Source organism: Jaculus jaculus, chromosome 2 (assembly GCF_020740685.1).
Source record: "Jaculus jaculus isolate mJacJac1 chromosome 2, mJacJac1.mat.Y.cur, whole genome shotgun sequence".
Lineage (NCBI taxonomy): Eukaryota > Metazoa > Chordata > Mammalia > Rodentia > Dipodidae > Jaculus > Jaculus jaculus.
The window spans coordinates 157,825,582-157,852,978 of record NC_059103.1 but is presented as its reverse complement, the minus strand read 5'-3'; the positions used below and the strand labels follow the sequence as shown (position 1 = coordinate 157,852,978).

The window sequence follows — 27,397 nt, the reverse complement described above, 5'->3', positions numbered from 1 at the left end:
TAGGAGGTTATCTTTTGGTATTATGGCTCAGTTAAAAGATCTTGGATATTGGGGATGAATGAACATCATTGGGACTGATAAAAAAAAAAAAGGGAGACTTTTAATGTTGGACTGAATGCACTGCACTTTACATCATGGATAGTTATCAGTTTATGGGGGCCAGGTGTGGAATGTGGTGGTTTGATTCAGGTGTCCTACATAAACTTTGGTGTTCTGAATGCTAAATTCCCAGCTGATGGAGATTTGGGAATTAATGCCTCCTGGAGGGAGTGTATTGTTTGGGGACAGGCTTATGGGTGTTATAGCCAGTTTCCCTGTGCCATTGTTTGGCACACTTTCCTGTTCCTGTTGTCCACCTCATATTGACCAGGGGGTGATGTCTACCCTCTGCTTATGCCATCATTTTCCCTGCAATCATGAAGTTCCCCTCAAGCCTGTAAGACAAAATAATTTTTCCCCCAAAGCTATTCTTGGTTGGGTGTTATCTACCCATAATGTGAACCTGACTGCAACAGGTTCTAACAATCCTTCTACTTCTACTTGCTTTTCCACAAAATTCTCTGAACCATGTTGGGTGCATTTTAAGTCTACTTCAGTTATGTGTTCTTAGGAGCCTCTGACTCTCAGCTTTGATAGGTATTGAGTGTCCTCAGTGTCTATCTCCTTCACCCTTGTGCTGATATCAGATTCACTAAGAAACAGCACTTTTTCTCATTTCCCCAATTCCTCTGTAGTTTCAGCTGAAGCCAGTGGGAAGTTTGCTGGGTCATTTATTTCCTCAGATCAGCTCCCATCAAAAAAAAAGAGAAGCTGATTCTCCAATGGAAAGTAAAGTCAGCACCAGTTAAATGGGATAACAATTATTAATTTAGAGAGAATAGACTCTCTTTTAGCCCAAGATTAGTGGGAACTTGATAGTGGAAAGAATTGTTATCTAAATATGATGCTGATCTCTTAGCCAAATCAAGAACAGTTTTGAAATTGGATTAATTGGTTTTCTGCTGCTTAGTTTTTTGTTTCTGTTTTATGAATATTAATCCTTTGTTAAAAGAATGGTTCGCAAGCCGGGCATGGTGGCTCATGCCTTTAGCCCAGCACTCAGGAGGCAGAAGTAGGGGGATCACCATGAGTTTGAAGGCATTCAGAACACCTAAGTGTATAGGGGACACCTGAATCACACAACCACAGGTTATATATTCTTGGTTGGCTTTAGCATTGTCAATAACCTGCATTTGGGGGTTGAATATTGTTGCCTTTGATGCTCTCATATTCATATGTCCTTTGTCTTTTGCTTCTGTCATTAAAGGGGGTAAGTTCTGATCCAGATCCAGTTTGACCTGGAGCTCAATTCAGAACAGAAATATCAACCTCCCAGCTGAAAAGATTAAGGTTGTACAGCAATACACACCCTTGGGGATTTTGGCTTTATAAGACTATCTCTTTATTTTAATCCCCACAATTGCATACTTTGTGCTGGTTTTTATTGATTATGTTTATAGCTCAGTTTAAGTTTAGAATTTTCCAGTAAATTGTTCCACCCTGTCCATTAGAATACTTGCTTAGCAAGCAAACTCAACACCTAGGATTACTTCTGTGGCTGGATTAGGTTACAAGAGCTACACCTGACAACTTGAACTCATATCTGCAGGCAATGTACAGGATTTCCATGTCTGGTAACATTGCAGATAAGCAGAAAAACCTAAGCATCAAATCAGTTCAGGATGCTAACGTCACTACATTATAATACAAGAAACTCAAAGAATCAAGACAATACAGTCCCACCAAAAATTATGAATCCATCATAAATGATCACCGATGAAATTGTTTTAGATGAAATGCTTGACAAAGATTTCAAGAAAATGATGGTATCTATGCTCAAAGAAATCAAAGAAGATATGAAGGAAATCAAAGAAGTGGCCAAACTTCTGAAAGAGAGCAAAGGAAGACAGCTTAATGAAATAAAGAGGTCATTACAAGATAGGAGTAAGGAAACAGAAATACTGAAGAAAAGCCAGGCTGAAATCCTAGCTCTGAACAATACAGTCAGTGAAATTAAAAACAAAAACAAAAACAAAACAAAACTCTGGAAAGTCTCACCCATAGAATGGATGAAGGAGAGAACAGAATATCTAAACTAGAAGACTGGGGTTGCAGGCATAATACAGTCAGGCAAAGAGAAAGGCAAGCTAATGAGAAGATATGAATGGGTATTTCAAGATATCCAGGACAGTATGAAAAGATCAAACATAAGATTTAGGGTATAATAGAAGGAGAAGAATTTCAATCCAGAGGCTTAGTCACTCTTTACAACAAAATAATAGAAGAAAAATTTTCCCAAATTGGGAAAGAAATGTCAATGCAGATACAAGAAGCTTTTAGAACACCAAACATACAAAACCTGGAAAGAATCTCTTCTCACTATGTTATAATTAAACTACTAAACACGCAAACCAAAGAAAATATATTGAAAGCAGTTAGAGAGAAAGAGCAAATCACCTACAAGACAAGCTCATCAGAATAACTACAGATTGCTCAACACAAACTTTAAGAGCCAGAAGGACATGGAATTCCAAGTTCTGAAAGATAAGAACTGTAAGCAAAGATTACTTTATTCTGCAAAGCTATCTATCCATATTCATGGAGAAATAAGGGCATTTCATAACAACAATAGGCTAAAGGAATTTATGACAATTAAACCAGCTCTACAGAAAATACTTGAAGGAATTCTTAATACTGAAGAGAAAGTAAAACATACACAGGAGGAAATAGAAAAAGGTAAACGACACTCAAATAACAGTTAAACAAGTGAGTAAAGTGAAAACAAGAAACAGTACAAAATAAGAAGAATGGCAAGTATAAATGCATACTTTTCAATAAGTCTTAATATCAATGGCCTCATTGCACCATCAAAAAGACACAGACTTGCAGACTAGATTAAAAGTCATGATCTTAGCTGGGAGTGCTGGTGCATGCCTTTAATCCCAGCACTCAGGAGGCAGAGGTAGGAGGATCACCATGAGTTCGAGGCCACCCTGAGACTACATAGTGAATTCCAGGTAGACCTGAGCTAGAGTGAGACCCTACCTCAAAAAATAAAAATAAATAAATAAAATAAATAAAAACGTCAGGATCCTGTCATTTGTTGCCTCCAGGAAATTCATCTCTTAATAAAATATAGACACTGTCTTAGTGTGAAAGGATGGAAAATGGTATTTCAAGCAAACAGACATAGAAAGCAGGGGTTACCATCCTAGTACTTGACAGGATAGACTTCAAACCAACATTAGTGAGGAAAGATAAGGAAGGTCATTTTATATTGATTAAAGGAACCCTCCGACAGAAGGAAATTACAATCCTAAACCTATATGCACCCAAAATGGGGGCTCCCAGTTTCATCCAACAAACACTATTATACTTAAGATCACAGATAACATCAAACACAATTGTAGTGGGTGACTTCAATACCCTACTCTCATCAATTGACAGGTCATCTCGGCAAAAAATAAACAAAGAGACATCTGTATTAAATGCTGTCATGGAACAAATGGATCTAACAGATATATACAGAATATTCAATCCAAATGCTGCAGAATATCCATTTTTCTCAGTAGCACATGGAACATTCTCTAAAATAGAACATATATTAGGACACAAAGCAAATCTTCACAAATACAGGAAAATTGAAATAATCCTTTGTTCTCTAACTGTTTGTTCACAATGGGATTGAATTGCAAATCAGCAACAAGAAAAGCTACAGAGCATACAGAAATTCATGGAAACTAAACAGTACAGTATTGAATGATCAATGGGTCATTGAATAAATCAAAAAGGTAATCAATAAATTCATAGAATCAAATGATGATGATAATACAACATATCAAAACCTCTGGGATACAATGAAGGCAGTCCTAAGAGGGAAATGTATAGCTCCAATTACCTATATTAAGAAATTAGAGAATTAACAAATAAACAATTTACTGCCATACCTTAAGGCATTGGAAAAAGAAGAACAAGGCAAACCAAAAATTCAATAGATGAGAAGAAATAATAAAGATTAGGGCAGAAATTAAGGAAATAGAAACCAAAATAACTATCCAAAAATCAAAGAAATGAATAGTTGGTTCTTTGAAAGAATAAGAAGATTGATAAACCCTTAGAAAATTTGACAAGAAGCAAGAAAGAAGAGACAAAAATTAATAAAATTAGATATGAAAAAGGAACTATTACAACAGATACCAACAAAATTCAGACAATTATAAGGACATACTTTCAGAATGTATATGCCTCTAAGTTTGAAAATCTGAAAGAAGTGGATGATTTCCTTGATACATATGACCTACTAAATTTAAACCAACATGATATAAACCATTTAAATAGACCTCTAGATCCAAGCAGTTGTAAAAAGTCTCACAACTAAATAAAGTCCAGGCCCAGATGGATTCACTGGTAAATTTTACCAGACCTTCATGTAAGAACTAACACCAGTGCTTCTCAAAGTTTTCCATAACACAGAAAAGGAAGGAATTCTACCAGTCTTTCTGTGAAGCCAGCATCACCCTGATACCAAAACCAGAGAAAGACAGAACAAATAAAGAAAATTACAGACCAATCTCTGTCATGAACATAGATGCAAAATAAATAATCTCAAAAAATTAAGATAAAATTAAAAAAAAACTCAACCAAATATTGGCAAAGAGAATACAAGATTATTCAACTCAACCAAGCAGACTTTATCCCAGGGATGCATGGATGGTTAAAAATATGTAAATTGATAAATGTAATGCATCATATAAATGATCTGAAGGACAAATATCACATGATAATCTCAAAAGGTACAGAAAAGGAATTTGACAAAATCCTACATCCCTTCATGGTAAAAGTATTACAGAAACTGGGAATGGAAGAAACATATCTCAACATAATAAAAACTATTTATGATAAACGTTCAGCCAACATAATACTAAATGGAGAAAACATGAAGCTTTTCCACTAAATTCAGGAACAAAACAAGGGTGTCCACCATCCCCACTTTTATTTAATATAGTACTGGAAGCCTTAGCTATAGTAATAAGGCAAGAGACACTCATAAAATGGAAACAGATTGTAAAGGAAGAGTTCAAAGTATCACTATATGCAGATGATATGATTTTATACATAAAAGGCCCTAAAGACACTACCAGAAAACTGTTAGAGCTGATAAAGTTTGACCAACATAGAAGGATACAAAATAAGTACAAGAAAAATAGGTAGCTTTCCTACATACTAACAATAAACATGCAGAGTATGAAATCAAGGGATCTCTCCCATTCACAATTGCCTCAAAAAAAAAAGTACCTTGGAATAAACTTAACCAAGGAAGTGAAGGATCTCTACAGTGAGAATGTTAAAACACTCAAGCAAGAAATGCAGAAAACACAAGAAAATGGAAAGACTTCCCATGGTCTTGGACTGCAAGAATCGATATTGTGAAAATGTCAATCTTATCAAAAGCAATCTATACATTTAATGCAATACCCATCAAAATGCATAAGAATCAAATCCAAGTGGATTAGGGACCTTAATATCAGACTTGAAACTCTGAAATTGCTAGATAAAAACATAAATTGCTAGATAAAAACTGGCCTCTGCTACTGAGATTTTTTCCTTCTCACACAGAAGCCCAATAATCTGCAGCTAGGATCCACATGTGAGGGAGAACATGCAGTGCTTGGCTTTCTGGGCCTTGGTTACCTCACTTACTATAATCCTTTCCAGATCCATCGATTTTTTCTGCAAATTTCATAACTTCATTTTCTTTACCGCTGAGTAGAACTCCATTGTATAAATGTACCACATCTTCATTATCCACTCATCAGTTGAGGGACATCTAGGCTGGTTCCATTTCCCAGCTATTATAAATTGAGCATCAATAAACATGGTTGAGCACATACTTCTAAGAGAATGAGATGAGCCCTTAGGATATATGCCTAGGAGTGCTATACCTGGGTCATATGTTAGATCAATCTTTAGCTGTTTTAAGACCCTCCACACTGATTTGCACAATGGCTGAACCAGATTGCATCCCCACTAACAGTGTAGAAGGGTTCCTCTTTTTCCACAATCCTGGCAACATTTATGATCATTTGTTTTCATGATGGAAGGCAATCTAACAGGAGATGAAATCTCAATGTAGTTTTAATCTGCATTTCCTTTATGACTAGGGACATAGAACATTTTTTTAGATACTTATATGCCATCTGTATTTCTTCTTTTGAGAACTTTCTATTTAGCTCCATAGCCCATTTTTTAATTGGACTCATTGATTTCTTATTATTTAACTTTTTGAGTTCTTTGTATATCCTAGATATTAATTCTCCATCAGATATATAGCTGGTGAAGAATTTTTCCCATTCTGTAGGTTGCCTCTTAGCTTTATTCACAGTGTCCTTTGCAGGACAAAATCTTTTTAATTTCATGAGGTCCCAGTGGTTAATCTGTGGTTTTATTGCCTGAGCAATTGGGGTTGTATTCAGAAAGTCTTTGCCAAGACCAATATGTTGAAGGGTTTCCCCTACTTTATTATCCTCTAGAAGTTTCAGAGTTTCAGGTCTGATGTTAAGGTCTTTTATCCATTTGGACTTAATTCTTGTACATGGAGAAAGAGAAGAATCTATTTTCATCCTTGTACAGATACATATCCAATTTCCAACACCATTTGCTGAAGAGACTGTCTTTTCTCCAACAAGTATTTTTGGCATTTTTATCGAATACCAGGTGGCTATAGCTGCTTCCACATACATCTGGGTTCTCTATTCTGTTCCATTGATCTACATGTCTGCTTTTGTGCCAGTACCACGCTGTTTTTCTTACTATGGTTTTGTAGTATAAGTTAAAATCAGGTATGGTGATACCACCAGCCTTATTTTTGTTGCTCAGTATTATTTTAGATATTTGAGGGTTTTTTGTGATTCCAAATGAATTTTGGGGTTGTTTTTTCTATTTCTGTGAAGAATGTCTTTGTAATTTTGGGGATTGCATTTAATGTGTACATTGCTTTTGGTAAGATTGCCATTTTCACAATATTGATTCTTCCAATCCATGAACAAGGGATGTTTTTCCACTTCCTAGTGTCTTCTGCAATTTCTCACTTGAGTGTTTTAAAGTTTTCATTGTAGAGAATCTTTACTTCCTTGGTTAGGTTTATTCCAAGGTACTTTATTTTCTTTGATGCAATTGTTAATGGGAGTGATTCTATGAATTCATCCTCTGTGTGTTTGTTGTTAGCATATATGAAGGCTAATGATTTCTATGTATTTATTTTGTATCCTGCTATGTGGCTGTAGGTTTTGATCAGTTCTAACAGTTTGCTAGTAGAGTCTTTCAGGTCCTTTATATATAGAGTCATGTCATCTGCAAATAATGATAACTTGATTTCTTCTTTTCCAATTTGTATCCGTTTTATGTGTGTCTCTTGCCTTGTTGCTATGGCTAAAACTTCCAGTACTATATTAAATAAAAGTGGGGACAGTGGACACCCTTGTCTTGTTTCTGATTTTAGTGGAAAAGCTTCCAGTTTTTCCCCATTTAGTAATATGTTGGCTGTAGGTTTGTCATAAATAGCTTTTATGATATTGAGATATGTTCCTTCTATACTCAGTTTCTGTAGGACTTTTATCATGGAGGGATGTTGGATTTTGTCAAATGCTTTCACTGCATCTATTGAGATGATCATGTGATTTTTGTCCTTCGATCCATTTCCATAATGTATTACATTTATAGATTTGCATATATTGCACCATCCCTGCATCTCAGGGATAAAACCTTCTTGGTCAGGGTGAATGATCTTTCTGATATATTCCTGTATTCTGTTTTCCAATAATTTGTTGAGAATTTTTGCATCTATGTTCATGAGGGAGATTGGTCTGTAATTTTCTTTTTTTGTTCTATCTTTGCCTTCTTTTGGTATCAGGGTGATGCTAGCTTCATAGAAGGAGTTTGTAGAATTCCTTCTTTTTCTATTTTATGGAAGAGCTTAAGATGCAATGGTGTTAGCTCTTCCTTGAAGGTCTGGTAAAATTCAGCAGTGAATCAATCCATCTGGGCCTGGGCTTTTTTTAGTTGGGAGATTTTTGATAACTGTTCGGATCTCCATGCTTGTTATAGGTCTATTTAAGTGGTTAATCTCATGTTGATTTAATTTAGGTAGGTCATATAAATCAAGGAAATTATCCATTTCTTCCAGATTTTCATACTTTGTGGAGTACATGTTTTTATAGTATGTCCCTATGATTTTTTGAATTTCTCTGGCATCTGTTGTGATGTTACCTTTTTCATCTCTAATTTTATTAATTTGTGTCTCTTCTCTCTTTCTTTTGGTTAGATCTACTAAGAGTCTATCAATCTTGTTTATCCATTCAAAGGACCAACTCTTTGTTTCATTGATTCTTTGGATTTTTTTTTTTTAGTTTCTATTTCATTAATTTCCGCCCTAATCCATATTATTTCTTCCTGCTGGCTGATTTTGGGTTTGCCTTATTCTTCTTTTTTCAGGGATTTAAGGTGAAGCATTAGGTCATTTACTTGTGACCTTTCTAATTTCTTAATATAGGCACTTAAAACTGTAAATTTACCTCTTTGGACTGCCTTCATTGTGTCCCAGAGATTTTTGTATGTTGTGTTTTCATTATCGTTTGATTCTAATTTTTTTGATTTTCCTTTTGATTTCTTAATTGACCCATTTATCATTTAGTAATGTGTTGTTTAATTTCCATGATTTTGTGTATATTCTATGGCCTTCCTTGCTATTGATTTGCAGTTTGATCCCATTGTGGTCAGATAGAATGCAAGGAATTATTTCAATTTTCCTGCATTTGTTAAGATTTGCTTTGTCCCCTAATATATGGTCTATTTTGGAGAAAGTTCCATGTGCTGCTGAAAAGAATGTATACTCTGCAGCATTTGGATGAAATGTCCTGTAGATATGTGTTAGGTCCATTCCTTCTATGACCTCATTTAGTCCAGATGCCTCTTTGTTTATTTTTTTCCCAGGATGACCTGTCAATTGATGAGTGTGGGGTGTTGAAGTCACCCACTACCACTGTGTTTGGTGTTATCTGTGACCTTAGTTCTAGTAGCATTTGTTTGATGAATTTGGGGGCCCCCATGTTAGGTGCATATATGTTTAGGATTGTAATGGACTCCTGTTGGAGGGCACCTTTAATAAATATAAAGTGGCCTTCCTTATCTTTCTTAACTAATGTTGGACTGAAGTCTACCTTGTCAGATATTAGGATAGAAACCCTGCTTGTTTTCTAGGTCCATTTGCTTGAAACACCGTTTTCCAACCTTTTACCCTAAGATAGTGTCCATCCTTTTTAGAAAGGTGGGTTTCTTGGTGGTAACAAATTGAAGGATCCTGCTTTATAACCCAGTCTGAAAACCTATGTGTTTTGGTTGGCGCATTGAGGCAGTTGATATTAAGAGATATTATTGAAAGGTGTATATTCATTTTTGTCTTTTTTTTTTTTTTTGGTAGTTCTTCTAGTTTTACCTTTGCTCACTTGTGTTAAGTAGTATTTGTGTATTGTTTGCTTTTTCCCAGTTCCTTATATGTGTGCTTTTCTTTTTCTTCAGCATGGAGCATTCTTTAAAATATTTTCTGTAGAACTGGTTTTATCTTCAAGTAGTCTTTTAGCCTGGTTTTGTCTTGGAATGTACTTATTTCTCAGTGTATTTGAATGGATAGCTCCTCAGGGTAAAGTAACCTTGGTTGACAGTTGTTATCTTTCAGAACTTGGAATACATCACTCCCCACCCTTCTGACTTTTGAAGTTTGTGTTGAGTAATCTGCTGTAATCCTGATATGCTTGCCTTTGTAGGTAACTTGATTTTTTCTCTTTGACTGCTTTCAATATTTTTTCTTTGGTTTGTATGTTTGGTAGTTTTATTATAATATGGCGAGGAGAGGTTCTTTCCATGTTTTGTCTGGCTGGTGTTCTAAAGGATTTCTGTATCTGCATTGGCACCTCTTTCACAATTTGTGGGAAGTTTTCTCCTTTGATTTTCTTGAAGATGCCAACTATGCCTTTGCAGTGAAATTCTTCTCCTTCTACTATGTCCTGAATTCTTATGTTTGATCTTTTCATAGTGTCCCAAATATCTGGAAATTCCCATTCATGCTTTTCTATAAGTTTGTCTTTCTCTTTGTTGGGCTATATTAGATCTGCCACCTGGTCTTCTAGCTTTGATATTCTGTCCTCTCCTTCATCCATTCTACTGGTGAGATTTTCTACAGAGTTTTTTTATTTCATTAACTGTGTCCTTTATTGCTAGCAACTATAACTGTTTTTTCTTTATTATTTCTATTTCCTTATTTATATCTAGTATTGACCTCTTTATTTCATTAAGTTAGCTTTTCGTGTTTTGTTTTCTTCCTTTGAATTCTTCTTTGAGAATATTTATAATCATTCTTTTCAAATCTTTCTCAGGTATTTCCTCTAACTTGTTCTCACTAGAGGTCATTCCTGTTGCATTAGTAATTTTTGGTGGATTTATATTGGCTTGATTTTTAGTGTTTCTTGTGTTATAATGTCTATATTTTTGCACCTTGGATTATTTAATGATTGGATTTTCCTGTTAGCTGGGTATTATGAGATGTATCAATCAATCTGTTGTTATATATCTTCAGGGTAGGAGTTTAAGGCACTAGGTGTGGCTCTGAAGATGCTCAGAATATGTACAAAAGTGATTCTAGGTGTTGGGTGTGCCTGCTATGAGAGTATTCAAGTAGGTTAAGAGGAACAAAATACAGGCAGATGCCAAAATTTGACTAAACAATGTACACTGTCAAGGAAAGACAGCTCAGACTATTTATCCAAGAGTAGGTATTAGGACAACCAGATCCTCTGTCTGTCCCTTAGGCTGTGTGGTGCCTCACCCACTCCCTTAATCTTGACAACAAGTTGGTTAAGATTTCTGATCTGTAGAGGGTTCCAAGTCACCTTGTGACCAGGGGAGATACTTCCCTAATGTATAACAGAAGAGTAAACAAAGCCACTATAAATCAAGAAGCAACAAATAAGAAGCCCAAACTACAGCTTATTTAAGAATGGCAAATTTGACCATCCATCTGATTTAACATAATTTATCCTGATATGGAAGGTGCAATTAGCACTTCTGGTTCGGGCATATGTACCAGGTTTATTAGGCAGGTGCCGACCTGGTGTAATCCCAGTTACCTTTTGGCATGATTTTGGTCTCAGCTGTGCCTGATTGGGTCTCTCTTTGGTGCTCTGTCAGTTCACTAGGCATGGCCGTGTCGCTGGACTGCTGTGCTGTTCCCATTGGCTGGGCTCTGGCAGTCGGAAGGGGAGGGAGCCAACGCTTCTCACTTTGCCCGCTGTTCCACGTGTTCTTCTACCTCCTGATCTGCTCCTCCATTGTTCACTGTGGTTTTCCACATTTCTTGAGTTTGCGGAGAGCTCCAGTGTGAGTGGAAAATCCCCTTCTCTGGCTTTTCCTGCCATTCTATCCAAGCGCCGCCACCACCGCCACCACTGCTGCTGCCGTCTGGCATGCAGACCTGCTTGCTGGAGGTGCTTCTGCCGGCCCTTGTGGGCTCTGGATGTTCTGGATCTTTCCTACTTCTCTGCTGCTGTTTCAATTTCCTATACACCTCACTTTTAGTTAAAGTATGTGTGTTTTGTGGGGTTTTTTTTTTTTTTTTGGCTTTTCCCACCTACACTGCTTTGGCAAGGTACCTATGCCACCATCTTAACTGGAAGTCCTAAATACAGATTTCTCATTGGAAAAATATAGATGGCATATAAACATCTTCAAAAGTGTTCTACATCCTTAGCCATCAGAGAAATTCAAATTAAAACTACCTTGAGATTTCATCTCTCTCCTGTCAGAATGGCTACCATCAAGAAAACAAATGACAATAAATGTTGGAGAGGGTGCAGTAAAAGGGGAACCCTTCTACACTGTTGGTGGGTATGTAATCTGGTGCAGCCATTGTGGAAATCTGTGTGAAGGTTCTTAAGACAGCTAAAAATTGATTTACCATGTGATCCAGCTATAGCCACTCCTAGGCATATACCCTAATGACTCTTCTCACTACCTTAGAGATACATGCACAACCATGTTTACTGCTGTTCTATTTACAATAGTTAAGAAATGCAACCAGTCTATATGTCCATCCACAGATGAATGGATAATAAAGATGTGATACATTTATACCATGAAGTTCTATTTAGCAGTAAAGAAAAATGAAATCAGGAAATTTGCAGGGGAAAAGGATGGCTCTCTAAAGGATTATACTAAGTGAAGTAACCCATGCTCCAAAAGCAAAACTTTGCATGTTCTGTCATATGTGCATCCTAGCTATGAATGTGTAGACTTGTGTGTGAGCTCGAACCAAAAATCAGTAGCAGAGGCCCATGAGCTAGAAAAAGTCTATAAGGGAAGGAGTAGAAGGAAGGACTTTAGGGTATGGTATTTTATATATGTAAGTAGAAGAACAGATTAAGGGTGGGGAAATGCCTAAGAGAGGTCAGGGGAAGAGATCATATAAAGGAAGGGTGGGGGAAGTTTCAATCAAATTTCAAGATATTCTGAATAAGATATATGAAAATCTACTTTCTTGAATAATGACACATCCAGAAGCCATAGATTTTTAGTAGAAAATTTTCAGTGCCAGTGATGGGATACCTTCCAGTGAGTTGTTGGACAAGGAGGCCCTTTTGCCTCCAAAATATTATAGGCTATTGCTAAGGCCCTTTGTTTCCCATGAGAAAGAGATGGCAAGACCCTATTGCTGAAGACTTCACATGCCTGTGTTAAATGACTGAGACATCAAACTGGTGCTGAGCAGAAAACCTTCTCCCTGTAGAACAACCAACTGAAAGCTGGAAAAAGCTGCACTGTATTCAGCCTTATACAAGACAGAAGCCATCAGAGGTGAAAACAGTAGACATTGGAAGTGTCAAGTTTGGCCAAACAGGCCAAATGACTGAACAAGTACAATAGTGGCATGTCTGCTCTGTGGGAAACCAACTGCTCTCTAATTGGACTGAAGGCCCACTATATAGAAGGGAATAGTTCCCTGGTACTGAAAACCTAATCAAAATCCTATCACAGGGGAGGTCATGATCCTTAGGGGTATAAAGCCTGCTCTTGTCTGGATAAATTCGTATATTACTCTCATCAAATTGCTCTGAAAGCAGTACACTTAATGTTCATATTCATATTAATGCTACTCTCACTTCTGGGTAGAGAAGCTTCTCTTTACAGAAGGTGATGATCCAAAAGGCAACAGTGCTGAGAAGAAGAGACAGAGGAGTTATCCAGCACTGAAACATCTCATACCCTCCAAAGCTCAGGGTCCATTGTGGAAGAGGTGGTGGAAAGAATGCAAGAGACAAAGAAAGGGCACCACTCCTTACAAACAACTGTCTGGACAGAAATTGGCCCCATATCCAAGAGCTCAAAGTGCCAGACAACACTTACACAAGACCTCATAATAGGAGAAACTGACATCATATTAAAAGAGAGGTTAATGAAGAGATGTAGTGGATATTACAGAGAGCATAGTTATGAAGGGGAATGTTGGGGAGTGGAGGGAAATACCTTGATTTGTTGTCTGTAAGTATAGAAGTTGCCAAATATATACATATACATATATTTATATATATGTATATATATACATATACATATACATATATATATATATATATATATATATATATATATTTACATATATTAATTTAAAGAAGTTAGGTCAGGTGGTGCACACTTGTAATCCCAGTAGTCAGCAGCCTCAGTAGGAGGATTTTGAGTTCTAGCCCAGCCTGGGCTGTATAGTGAGACTCTGTCAGAAGAAAGAATAAAAGAATGAAATGAAGGAAGGAAGGAAGAAAGAAAGAAGAAAGAAAGAAAGAAAGAAAGAAAGAAAGAAAGAAAGAAAGAAAGAAAGAAAGAAAGAAGGAGAGAGAGGGAGAGAGGGAGGGAGGGAAGGAAGAAGGAGGAAAGAAAAAAGAAAGAAGAAAAAATGAAAGAAAGAGAGGGATGGAAAGAAAAAAGTAAAAGGTTCAAATTGTCCTATAATTAAAACTCAGTGGAAAAGCATCATAGAAGACTGCAAGCCACCAAATGTAGTCTTATCTGATGTTATAATCCACAATTTTGAGAGCTTCCTAATTTTTCAATATATAATTAATTTAACTGGTAAATGTTAATAAATCTCCTGGAATAATCTATGTCATTATTGACATCATTGGAGTAGGTCCAGTCCTGAAAATAATAGGCATAGAATAATATTTCCTGGTTTATACAATATGACTGTTAGAAAAAGAATCTAGCATCCCTACATAACAAAATTTGATTAATTAAACCAAAATTTTACTCTTAATATAAAGTAACTACAGTCAATTTTGTGGTACTAAATATGCAAAAGTATATTTAGAAATAGCTTCTTTCATATTATTAGGCATTTTAGTCCTTTAAAATCTTATATGTTTTCTTAACCAAAAATCCAATCTAATAGCCTTGTTTCAGTATCTGTGAAATAATATCCTAAGAAAAGAGACTCTGTATGATACAATAAATATAGTTACCTGTAATATGTCATTGTCTGGCACTGCTATGAACAGGCTGGAGCCTTCAGGAGAGAGGCCTAAGCTGCCAGGCATGGCTAAGGACCCCCAGATACAGGAGGCCAATCCTCTCAAAGCCCACCACACATAAACTTAGGCTTTTGCCAGTTGCCTAGGACACTCCTGATCAGCCAGCAGCCTTCACACAGCCCATCCCCCTGTGACCCTCTTCCCGAGGGTCACCTGACTCTCCCTATCTGCTGTACCTGACTCTCTCCCTACATACTAGAATGAACTTCCCTAGGCATGGCTAGCAGCAGCCTTTGAACCCATCAATCCCCTTAGGACCCTCTTCATGCTCTCAACTACTTATAAACCCATCCCTAACAAATCTAGGAGCTGTTCACAGAAATTTCCTCCCAAAAGTGGTTCTTTTGTAGAGCTCACCACTGTTGCCTAGACACCTTTAGGGAAACACTGCCCCTAGGATCCAGAGTCCCACATGTCATCACTCTGTAGTAGATGGGATTTATGAAATGCATTAGAAAAATTCACTTTTAAATTTGTCAATAAATATCAATAGGTTATCTTTTTTGTTGTCATTTTTTTGAGGTAGGCTCTCACTCTAGCCCAGGCTGACATGGAATTCACTATGGAGTCTCAGGGTGGCCTCGAACTCACAGCAATCCTCCTACCTTTGCCTCCTGAGTGCTGGGATTAAAGGTGTGTGCCACCGTGCCCAGCAATAGGTTATCTTTTATAAACTCCTGGTGAACATTATCAGAAGCTACTCAGGTTGATCTGATTATTGATTCATTTAAAGCTGTATAAAATTATATTTCTACATCACAGAAACTATATATCATGTTCTGTGACTTTTCTGATGGAAATATACAACTAAATTGTAACCAATTTTTATTTATTTATTATTATTATTAGAATGTTTGTATGCCCCCAAAACATTATAGGCCATTGCCAAGGTCCTTGGTTTCCCACCAGGAATAGATGGTAAGACCCTATTGCTGAAGACTCCACATACTTGGGCTGCAAGGCCACTGAGAAATCCTGCTGGAACTGAGCTGATAACCTCCTCCATGTATACCAGCTGACAGAAAGCTGGAAGAAGCCATTCTACATGCAGTTCAATGGGAGAAAGAGATACCACCAGTGAAGATACTCAACAGTAGACACTGCAAGCCTTATAATTGGCCAGCCAAGCCAAATGAGCCAACAGGTACAATAGTGACATGTCTGTCATGAAGGAAACCAATTGTCCTCCAATTGGACTGGAGGCCTACTCCATGGGAGGGAATACATCCCTGATAATGACAACTTAAAATGGGTAGTCATGAGACCTAGGGGTGTAACACCTGCTGATGTCTGGATAAGTGTATATACTATGCTTATCAAACTGCCCAGTAAGCACTTCTCTTAATATTTATACCCTTATATTAACACTACTCTTACTTTGGGTAGAGAATCTTCTCTTTTCAGATGGCAGTTACCTTGAGATGACTCAGAAGGTATCATAGTGCTGGAAAGAAGTGACTGGAGTATTGAGTAACATCTAGATCACACCTTCCAAGGCTCAGGGTCTAATGCAGAAGAGGTGGTAGAAAGAATGTAAGAGCCAAAGGAAGGGTAGGACTCCTTACAATATGCTCCTCCAGACACAAAATGGCCTGGATATCTATGACTTCATAGTGCTTGCCACTACCTACACAAGACCATCATAAGAGGAGGAAAAGATCATGACATAAAAATAAAAGAGAGACTGATTTAGATGGGGAGGGGGTATGATGGGGAATGGAATTTCAAAGGGGAAAGTGGGGGAAGAGGAAGGGTATTACCATGGACTATTTTTTATAATCATGGAAAATGTTAATAAAAATTGAGAAAAAAGATGTTTGTATGGATATATCAGGTGCTAGTACCATCTTTATCTCGTCCCTGCCTCCATTCTTTTCGGGATGCTCATCAGTGGGTTTCAGGTATTCCCTGTGGGGTTATAGTTTATGCACTGGGGGAGAAATATCCAGTTATTCTGGGGGGAGGGAATGCCTCTGGGTATGACATCTCAACCTGTAGCTCTTACAATCTTTCCACCCATTCTTCTACAAAATTCCTTGAGCTATGGTGGGTGAGTTTTAAGTCTAGTTAAGTGATGAGCTAAACCTCTTTTTAAGGGTATTCTGGAATCAGTAGTAAATTGCATTAACTGTAAAAAAAAAAAAAGACATAAGCTAGATTCAACTTCATCTCATGTTTTGTACATATGGTATTTTATAACAATACTGTGCAAAACTCAAAACAATCTAAAATTAGATGTAAGTGCATATATCATTTTTATGCACATATATTTAACTTAATGTGATTTCAAATTCTCTTTCATGGAAGATTTCTGAGTGTTAAAAATAAAAAAGAAACTGATCATGGAAAGTACATTCACTTTATACGATAATTTGGAAATTATTACCTTTTAAAGACCTCAAGAAATCATTTTTGCCAATAGTATGACTCAGGGTAGCATGTGTTAGTTGCTATAACAAACCAAAATCTTGGTTGCTTAATTCAACAAATGTTTATTTGTCACTTACATAAAGTCCACTACAGATGTTCCTGGCTGAGCCATTCTGGATTGCTCCATCCAAGAAAAGAATGCCAGGCTTCAGGTTCCCACTGTCTTGTGATTCTAATTTGGAGAACTTTACTTCCAGACACTGAGATCATGGAAGATCATATCTTTCATATCCAGGCAACAATAAATTCGCTCAGTTCTATTAACCAGTGCCAGTTACTTGACTGCAGCATAACTATGAAAGAGGCTAGAGAATTTGATCATTCCTTGTGCTCACAAATAGTCAAGGAAGATTTTTCAACCTTTAGTTAGCTTCTGCAGTATACAACATAGCCTCCTAGAACTCTTAGGAGATAAACACTTGCAACCAAGATAAAAATAACCAGTGACTGTTTGGTTTACTAAAGTTAATCACATTAGGATCGTGTTTAGGAAATGTATCTTAATTGCACTATTTCTGTTGTTTATGTATGACTCTCTAAGAAGTGATTTTTATCAAAATTCACTACACAGTATATGAAAGATGGTGCACATACAAAACATGGTTTGTTACATTGTTACATATCTCTGGATATATACATATGTACATATAAAATCACTGTCATGTACATATTTATGAGGCACATTATTGCCTACATTCTTTAATCCATTTGTAAATTATTTTATAATGTATTAGGGGACTAGTACCAAATAATTTTAACAATGAAAAGAAAATGAGATACTATAAACTATCATATTTGAAAATTCTAGTTGGAATTTTCAGTGGCTGAAAATGAAATTCATCAATTGCAAACTGACATAGTTTGGAATAATTAAGCAAACGTTTCCAATATAACATAATTAAATATCAATAAGGTTAGATTTTGATAGGAATAGACATATTCTTTCTAAACTTACTGAGCTTAAACTTTATAAGGACACCTGGATTGAAATTTTATATTAATTCAGTCTAAAAATAAGTTTTAAAACTACAGAGATTTCACCAACCTTTGTGTTGTTTTGAATGTGATATCTGATATTGTGTTTGCTTAGCTAGCAAGAAATTCTGACATGGCCTTGTAACTTCTTATTGGATGATATTTTTCAGTATTTCTGACATTCCATAATTATAATTTTGAAGCATGCAAAGTATTTTCTAAATAAAAATATATTTCCTATATGATTACATAATCTAAGAACTATACTCTTTACTCCAAATAATTTTGTGATTAAGGCCTCATAAATACAGGATGAAAAAATCTAAGCAAGCAAATATTAAGGATTAATTCAGAAACAATTATCATAGTAAAATTGCATCATGTCAACATAAGCAATGAATGTATCATAAACTCTGTGATAATTCTTTAAAACCCAAATTCTCCCTGGTTGCCTTTCAAATTATGCTACTGAAAGTGAGGGTCAGTTGTTGGTTTCAAAACCACCTCTGTGGAGGTTGGTTTCTCTTCAATTCATTGAATAATAGCTCTATGATTCTGGGTCACTAAATGTATTATTGGACATTAATTAATAACTGGACATCTTTACAAAAGTCTAGTTTCCTAGATTCCTAATAGGAAATCATAAGGAATATATCCACATCGACACAACATAGTCAAATCATTAAAAGACAAGTATTAGAATGTGACTCATTATTCTAAAGGGATACACAATGTCTGTTAATAGTAAGTATTATGAGAACCTTAGTGGAAAGAAGGCAGTGAGACAGCATGCTAAAATGTAGAGAAAAAAAAAAAAAAGAAGATATCAGCTGAGAATTCTAGATATAGCAAACCTTGTTCCCCTAAGTGAAACAGAAATAAAAACAACTTTAGTTAAAGACTGAGAGAATCTGTCACCTGCAGAGTAAATCTATCAAATATAGAATGCCCTTTATAATAGAAGAAAAAGGCACAATTTGATTCCACTTAAAAAAAAAAATAAAGAGCACCAGCAGAGGTAACTACATAGGTAAGTCTAAAAGACAATATAAATATACATTTTAACTTTTTGAACTAAAGACAAGAAAATGGTTCACTCAAATAGCACGAGAACGGTGGACAAGATGAGTTGAGAATATGAAGAAATAAAATATCTACATTGAAACAAGGGAGCAAAGAGATGTATGTGCAGTTAAATTGTCAATAAAGCATAGTCTTTAAAATGTGGGCTGTAGGAGCTAAGTATCATTCTGCCTCTTCCTATCTATAATATTAAGACACATATTGAGAATGGAAAGGGGAGGACGGAATGGACACACCTGACATTTGACACTCATAGCTAGGGTACACAATTCTCCTGATTGAGAATTTGCACAAAATATAAGATACACAAAAATTTCTTCAGGGACATGATAAAATGAGATGGCCACTGCCATTTTATAACATTATGGACAGAAGTAGCCAGTTCACCTGACAACATACACAGTGGCAAACACCCCATATATCCTGACTATTCTATGTAGCTTACAGATTTGTATTCATTCTAGTCTGTATGTCTGATATATAAAATTTATCAAAATATACTTAATATCACTTAATCTATAGAAATTTCTAACTTACTTAGGTTGTCTTCCCAAATTGTTTAAATAAAATATAAATCCCATAAAAAATTCTGTGTAATTCCATCTTATTGAGACAATCTATGGTTTACCCATGGATTTTGTGCTAATTCATCATTGGGTAATAACTTAGTCAACTAGTACTGTATCTATTGAGGTTTTTGGATGAATATCATGCATATTGCTTATCCAATTTATATACCTATGCTTTTTATGAAAGAAGGATATTAAGTATACAGATTTCATGAAAATTTTAAATGTTAGTTCAGATAAAATAAGTACAGCATGTAAAATACTGCCTGACCACCATGCATGGTCTAACAGGATATACTGAGAAGTCCAGTTTAGTAACTAATGCACTATGTTTCATAAGAAATTATACATTTTTAGGGCTGGAGAGATGGCTTAGCGGTTAAGCGCTTGCCGAAGCCTAAGGACCCTGGTTCGAGGCTCGGTTCTCCAGGTCCCATGTTAGCCAGATGCACAAGGGGGCGCACGCTTCTGGAGTTCATTTGCAGAGGCTGGAAGCCCTGGTGTGCCCGTTCTCTCTCTCTCCCTCTATCTGTCTTTCTCTCTGTGTCTGTCGCTCTCAAATAAATAAATAAATATTTTTTTAAAAAAAGAAAGAAATTATACATTTTTAAAGGTTATGAACAGACAAAGCTCCAAGTCTCTCACACATACTAGATTTTTTTTTTTTTAAGTCAAGAAAGGAGACTGGCAGGGATTTTATGAAGATATTCACTGAACTTTATATTTTGTTATACTTTCCAAAAGGGGTATAAAGAGGAATATCTTTTAAATCATCTAACTGAAAGAGGACTCCTTCAGCAATCTCACTTCAAAAAATTTAAATACATTCTGAGAAGTGGAAAGGCATACTACATCTTAATACAACTAGTCTTTGAGAAATATCAAGGTAGGAGACAAAACACTACATATGTAGAAATGCCTGAATTTTTAAAGTTCTTCAAGTAAAAGCATGTGTTATCCAATGTAAATTACCCTATTTATGGCACATGAAGATTCATGCCTAACAAATGTGAAAGTCTCAATGGTGCTATAAGGGGATGGAGCAAGGGGACAATGACATGGAATCAGTAGATAAAATCTAAATTTATAAATATTCCTATGAAGAAAATTACAAGTACAAAGAAATTACAGATTTAAAAAAAAAAAAAAACTCTTCAAGGCATTCACTAAGGAAAGGCTATTTTGAAACAACTGTGAAACAGAAAATGGAAAACCAACTTGCAACAGTAATATTTAAGATTACTTCATTCATCTTAACATTTCTTTGACATTCTTTTTTCTCTCCAATCTTCATTTTGTTCCAGAGCAGTAATCATAGAATGCTGGGGACTGAGAAGAGAAGTGGAAGTGCCTGTCATTCCCCTTACCTCACACGGCCTCCACGTCATGTTAAAAAAAAAAGAAAAAGAAAATCTAAGGACCTGTAGGACCTCTGTCTCCTGGTGTTCCTCCAGGTTTCATTTTGCTGCCATTGTACTGCCAAAGTATTAGGAAGGTATAATTAAAAATATTGACCACCTGAAGTTAGGATAGGGAGATTATCTGGGACACCCTCATCAATCTTATGAGATCTATAAAAGAATAGGGTTTTCTTCATCTAGTAGAAAAAGAAAAGCAAGAAAAATTGAATGAAAGATCTTTTCCATTCCTGAGATGTGAGATACCATAAGATGGAGTAGTCTGCTATGGCAGCTTTCCTAAGGATCCTAGAGACTGACCTCTGGCCTACAGACACATATACACACAGATAATACCAAGGGCAAGAAAATATATTCATTAGTTATAAAATTAATTTCCTGCCTTCTGAAATTTTATATAAATTAACAAAAATCATTTCTCAGCTTCTTTCAAATATTGTATCTATTTTTGGTATCATATTTATTTATGAATAATGATTTATTATTTACTATGACATATATCATCTTATACATAAGATGAATATATATATGAATATATATTATAAGAATATATATAGCTATATATATTCATATAATTATGTTATAAAATTATTATATACAATGATAAAAAATTATATATAATATATAATTATTATATGAAATATATACAATTATATTATATGAATATATAAGTATATTTTTTGAGACAGAGTATCCTGTAGCCCAGGTTGGCCTCAGATTCACTATGTAGCTGAGGTTGACCTTAATCTTCTGACCCTTGTGTCTCCACCTTCCAAGTGCTATGATGTGTGCCACCATGCCCAATTTTATATGCTGTAGAATATTGAACCCACCCAGCCTACCTGCATGTTACAGAAGTACTTTATAAACAGACCTATATCCCTAGCCCCATATAGGTAGTTTTGCATAAATTTTTCACGTATATAATTTAAAGTTAAACATATGTACATACATACATATATATATATATGTGTGTGTGTATGTGTGTGTGTGTGTATGTATATTGCTCCTTCCTCAGATAAAGGTGCGATGAATGAATTTAAATTTCTTTTAGATGTTTACAACATCCTTGTTTTAAACTTAATTTTTTTTTATTGACAACTTCCATCATTATAGAAAATAGACCATGGTAATTCCCTCCTTTCCCTCACTTTCCCCTTTGCTACTCCATTCTCCATTATATCCCATCCCCTTCTCAATTTGTCTCTTTCTTATTGTGATGTCATCATCTTTTACCCCTATTCTGATGGCCAGGTGTAGGTAGTTCAGGCACTGTGAGGTCATGGATATTCAGGCCATTTTGAATCTAGAAGAGTGCATTGTAGTGAGTCCTACCCTTCCTTGGACTATTACATTCTTTCCACCACCTTTTCTGCTATGAACCTTGAAAGGTATGATAGAGATGTTTCAGTGGTAAGCACTCATCTGTCACTTCTTTTCACAACTATGCTACCTTCTGAGTCATCTCAAGGTCATTGTCATCTAAAAAGAGAAGTTTCTCTAACCAAGATTGATGGTAGCATTAATATATGGGTATGAACATTGAGAAAAGTGATTACCAGGCAGTTTGTTGAGCATAATATGTACATTTAGGCAGGTATCAGTAAATGTTAAACCACTAGGGCTCATGACTTCCCCCATCATAGGTTTTCAGTATCAGGCATGTATTCCCTTCTGGGGAGCAGGCCTCCAGTCCAATTAGAAAGCAGTTTGTTTCCCCTATAACAGACATGCTACTATTGCACCTGTTGGCTCATTTGACCTGGCTGGCCAACCTTAAGGCTTGAAGTGTCCACTGCTGTTTACTTCCACTGGTGATTTCACTCTCTCCCATCTAGCCGCATGCATGCAAAATAACTTTTTCCACATTTCTGTCAGCTGATCTACATGGAGGAGGTTTTCAGCTCAACTCCAGCTTGAATTCTCTGTGACCTGCAGCCCAAGGATGTGGAGTCTTCAGCAATAGTGTCTTATGATCTGTTCATGGTGGGAAACCAAGAGCTTCAGCAATGACCTGCAATGTTTTGAGGCATCAAAGATGTCCCTGGCCAACAACTATCTGAAATGTATACCATGCTTGGCATTGAAAATTTTCTAGTAACAATCAATGGCTTCTGGATGCACCATTACCCAAAACAGTAGATTACATGTTTACTATATTCTTAGCAATTTTAAGGTTTAAGTAGATTCGAAAATGATTAAGATGACAGTATCACCTGAATATATGACAAAAGAAATGAATTTCAAGTTGGAGCTGTAATCTAAAGCTGTCAGATTCCTGAAAATCTCATTAATCAATAGACTAAAGCTGAAGGGTTATTGGTTCCAAGCTGCATATAGAGTTTGAGGCCAAACTGGACTAGTGAGTCTCAGTCTACCAAAAAAAAAAAAAAAAAAAAAATCCTTATGAGCATAAGGTACTGAAGTAAATCCAACTATCATATGATTGAAGATTACATTGCAACATACCTTTTATAATTTTATTTTATTTTTAGTGGTGCACATCAAATATAAACAGTTATCACTAATATAAATGTAATTTGCCTTATAACTCTTTTCTATGTGTATTGTGTGTGTGTGTGTGTGTGTGTGTGTGTGTGTGTGTGTGTGTGTGTGTCTGGAGGCCAGTAGAAAGGGTCTTTCAGTGACCTGTAGCTCAACAAGTATGGCAACCTGGCTGTTCACAGAGACCTGGTTTTCTGCCTGTGTCCACACCTTCACCACTAGGAATTCAAGTGGGCACTAATGCCTGAATCTTTTCACATGGGTCTTGAGAAGATGATTTATGTCTTCATGCTTGAAAGGCAAGCATATTTCCAAATGAGTAATCTCCAAGTCCACAAATATAACAAGTAATAGCAATGATATATTAGTGGTTTAAAACTATTTTATTTTCCTTTGATCTGAGGTTAATAAAATTTATTTTATATCTAGGTCCCTTCTTTAAGCTGTTTTACTGATGCATTTATATGTCAGGTCATAAAAGGAAAATTTGAAGATAGAATATACATATGAAAACACAAACTAGTCTGAGTTGAGGATATGGTTCAGTGGTTAACAACTTGCCTGGTACATGTGTAAAGCCTGTGTTACATCCCAAGAACTACATATGTGCATGTACACACATACACTACATGCATACACACATCAACAAATTAAATATCATTTTTCATGTGTAAATATAACCCTTTCATCAATAGCTTGACTCTAATTATTTTGCCTTTACAGTCGACTGTGGAATCTCTTGGAATAAAATACAAATACTTTTAATGTAGAAATAAAAATGCATTCCTCAGTGAGCCTAATATTTTACCTTTTTATAATTTTTTTCTTGTTATTTATTTATTTTTGAAATTTTTATTCTTTTATTTGAGAGTGACAGAAAGAGAGAGAGAGAGAGAGAGAGAATTGGCAAGCCAGGGCCTCCAGCCTCTGGAAATGAACTCCAGATGCATGCGCCCCCTTGTGCATCTGGCTAATGTGGGTCCTGGGAAATTGAGCCTCAAATCGGGGTCCTTAGCTTCATAGGCAAGCATTTAACCACTAAGCCATCTCTCCAGCCCACTGTTATTTATTTATTTATTTTTGGTTTTTTGAAGTAGGGTCTCACTCTGACCTGAAATTCACTCTGCAGTCTCAGGTGGCCTTGAACTCATGGTGATCCTCCTACCTCTGTCTTCCAAGTGCTGGGATTAAAGGTGAAAGCCACCACACCTGGCTTGTTCTTTATTTTTTATTGACAACTTTGATAATCATAAATAATATCCCATGGTAATTCCCTCCCTCCCCCCACACTCCCTTTTGAAACTCCACTCTCCATCACATCTCCTCCCCATCTCAGTCTCTCTTTTATTTTGATGTCATGATCTTTTCCTCCTATTATGATGGTCTTGTGTAGGTAGTGTGAGGTCATGAATATCCAGGCCATTTTATGTCTGGAGGAGCACATTGTAAGGAGTCCTACCCGTTCTTTGGTTCTTACATTCTTTCTACCACCTCTTCCACAATGGAACCTAAGGCTTGGAAGGTGTGATAGAAATATTTCAGTGCTAAGCACTCCTCTAGCACTTCTTCTCAGCACCATAGTGCCTTCTCAGTCATCCCAAGGTCACTGCCATCTGAAAAGAGAAGCTCCTCTAACCAAAAGTGAGAGTAGCATTAATATATGGATATGAACATTAAGAGAAGTGCCTACTGCGCATTTTGGTGAGCATTGTATAAATATTCATCCAGATACCAGTAGACTTTATACACCTAGGGCTCATGACTACCCCTGTTGTAGGTTTTTAGTATTAGGGATGTATTCCCTCCCATGGAGCAGACTTCCACTAAAATTAGAGAATGGTTGTTTTCCTCCATAATAGATGTGCCACTATTGCACCCATTGGCTCTTTTGGCCTAGCTGGCCAAATATAAGGCTTGCAGAATCTACCGGTGAGTATCTCCACTGGTGATTTTTCTCTCACCCATTGAACTGCATGCAGTGTGGCTTTTTCCAGCTTTCTGTCAGCTAGTCTATATGGAGAAGGTTTTCAGCTCAGTTCCAGCTGGATTTCTCAGTGACCTAGTAGCTCAAGTATGGGAATTCTTCAGCAATAGGGTCTTATCATCTACTCCTGGTGGGAAGCCAAGGGCCTCAGCAATGGCCTGTAATGTTTTGGGGGCATCAGGGACCTCCCTGGCCAACACCTCAATGGAATGTATTCCATCCCTGGCACTGAAAATTTTCTAGTAATAATCTATGGCTTCCGAGTGTTCCATTGTCCAGAACAGTAGGTTTCCATATGACTTATTTATATCCTCCTAGATTTTGATTAGTCCTCCCTCCACCTTTCCTTTACTCAATCTCTTCCGCTGACCTCACTTAGGCTTTTACACTCCCAAGGGAGCAGGAGGCTTAATATGGTGGTATTGTATATTCTTTTTATAATTTTTGTCATAATAAATAATACAAAGTCCCAGTCAGTTATCCTTAGGGAATATTGAATTACATACACATAATGTCAGTTGCTTTGCAATATCAGTCTCTAATGAATGAACTACAGTAAATTTTAATCTTAAACTACACAAGGCATTTGAATTTTAGATGAAAGATTTTAAAAATTCTTGAAAGTTTTAAATACATGTGTTTGAGGATAAATTTTACTATTTGGGTTAAATGTGAATCTAAAGAATGGGCTGAAGAATGCTTAGATAGATGGTAAAATAGTATTTGTAGGTCTGTCTATAAAGATAGTTTTGAATAAGTTCAGTATTTGAACTAGAAGAATGAGTAAAGATAACAAAGTTGCTAAAGAGAGCAAGAAACATCCAATGGATCACCTCTCTCTTTTTTTCTCTCTCTCTTCCTCCTTCCTTCACTCCCTCTCTCCCTGAACTTGCTTTGTACCTTTGTACATTCTTTAGGAGGAACCATGATATGTATTGAATGAAAATATTATCATTTAATTTGTTGGTGAGTAATTATTATTAAGGAATATTTACCTTTAAAGAATTTGTACTTAAAATCACAGAAGAAATGAAAGTTAACAAATGCCATTTCAAAAATAGATACACGAAGTTGAACTATTCCTTTTAATTAGAATAAGAGCTTAGCAAGACTATGTTGTATAATCTTCACAATATTTAGAGACTGTTGAAATAAGGGATATGCCAATTCAGTCAAATTGATGATATAAAAATCTTTTTCATTAATTTGCTTAAGCAAACTTTTCTTCCATGCTCATCCTTTATTTCTTGGCACTCTTCAGTTTATTTCAGTAAAGCTGTGTTTAATAACTATTGTTAGGTCTTAACCATTATTCACTTCTCATTGTATTCAGTTCTTTTAACTTATTTTTACACTCTTAACATTTAGTAGGTTAAACATCAGTTACTCTATGATTTTTGTCATTACTAAAGCACTCAATTTTCAGATAATGGCTTAAATTATACAAACATAGGTTTTAGATATGCCTGATCAATGTTACACATTAAAAGACATATTCAAATTAATTAAATAGCACAAGTACAACAGTCTTATATGTGAAGTGAAGACAGAGATAAAGCAAGGGTGATATTTTAATGGTAACAGAATTAGTTCAGACATTTTAGATATTTAAACTCAAGTAGTTTGGAAGTGAGTACCTTTAACCTCTGAGCCATCTCTGTAGCCCCTTCACATCAGTTTTTTATTTGAAATATTGTTAATATATTATGAAAGTAGCAATAAGAAACTGAATATGGAGGAGTCTATGTATCTGTAGTCTCTATAAGAGGC

General features: G+C 36.0%; 1 protein-coding gene across 1 annotated transcript in view; it reads right to left on the bottom strand.

Moving 5' to 3' along the window:
• The window catches only part of Cnbd1 (cyclic nucleotide binding domain containing 1), a 403,107-nt gene that overhangs the window by 64,282 nt on the left and 311,428 nt on the right, over nucleotides 1–27,397 (bottom strand). The gene's annotated exons all lie outside the window — the stretch shown is intronic.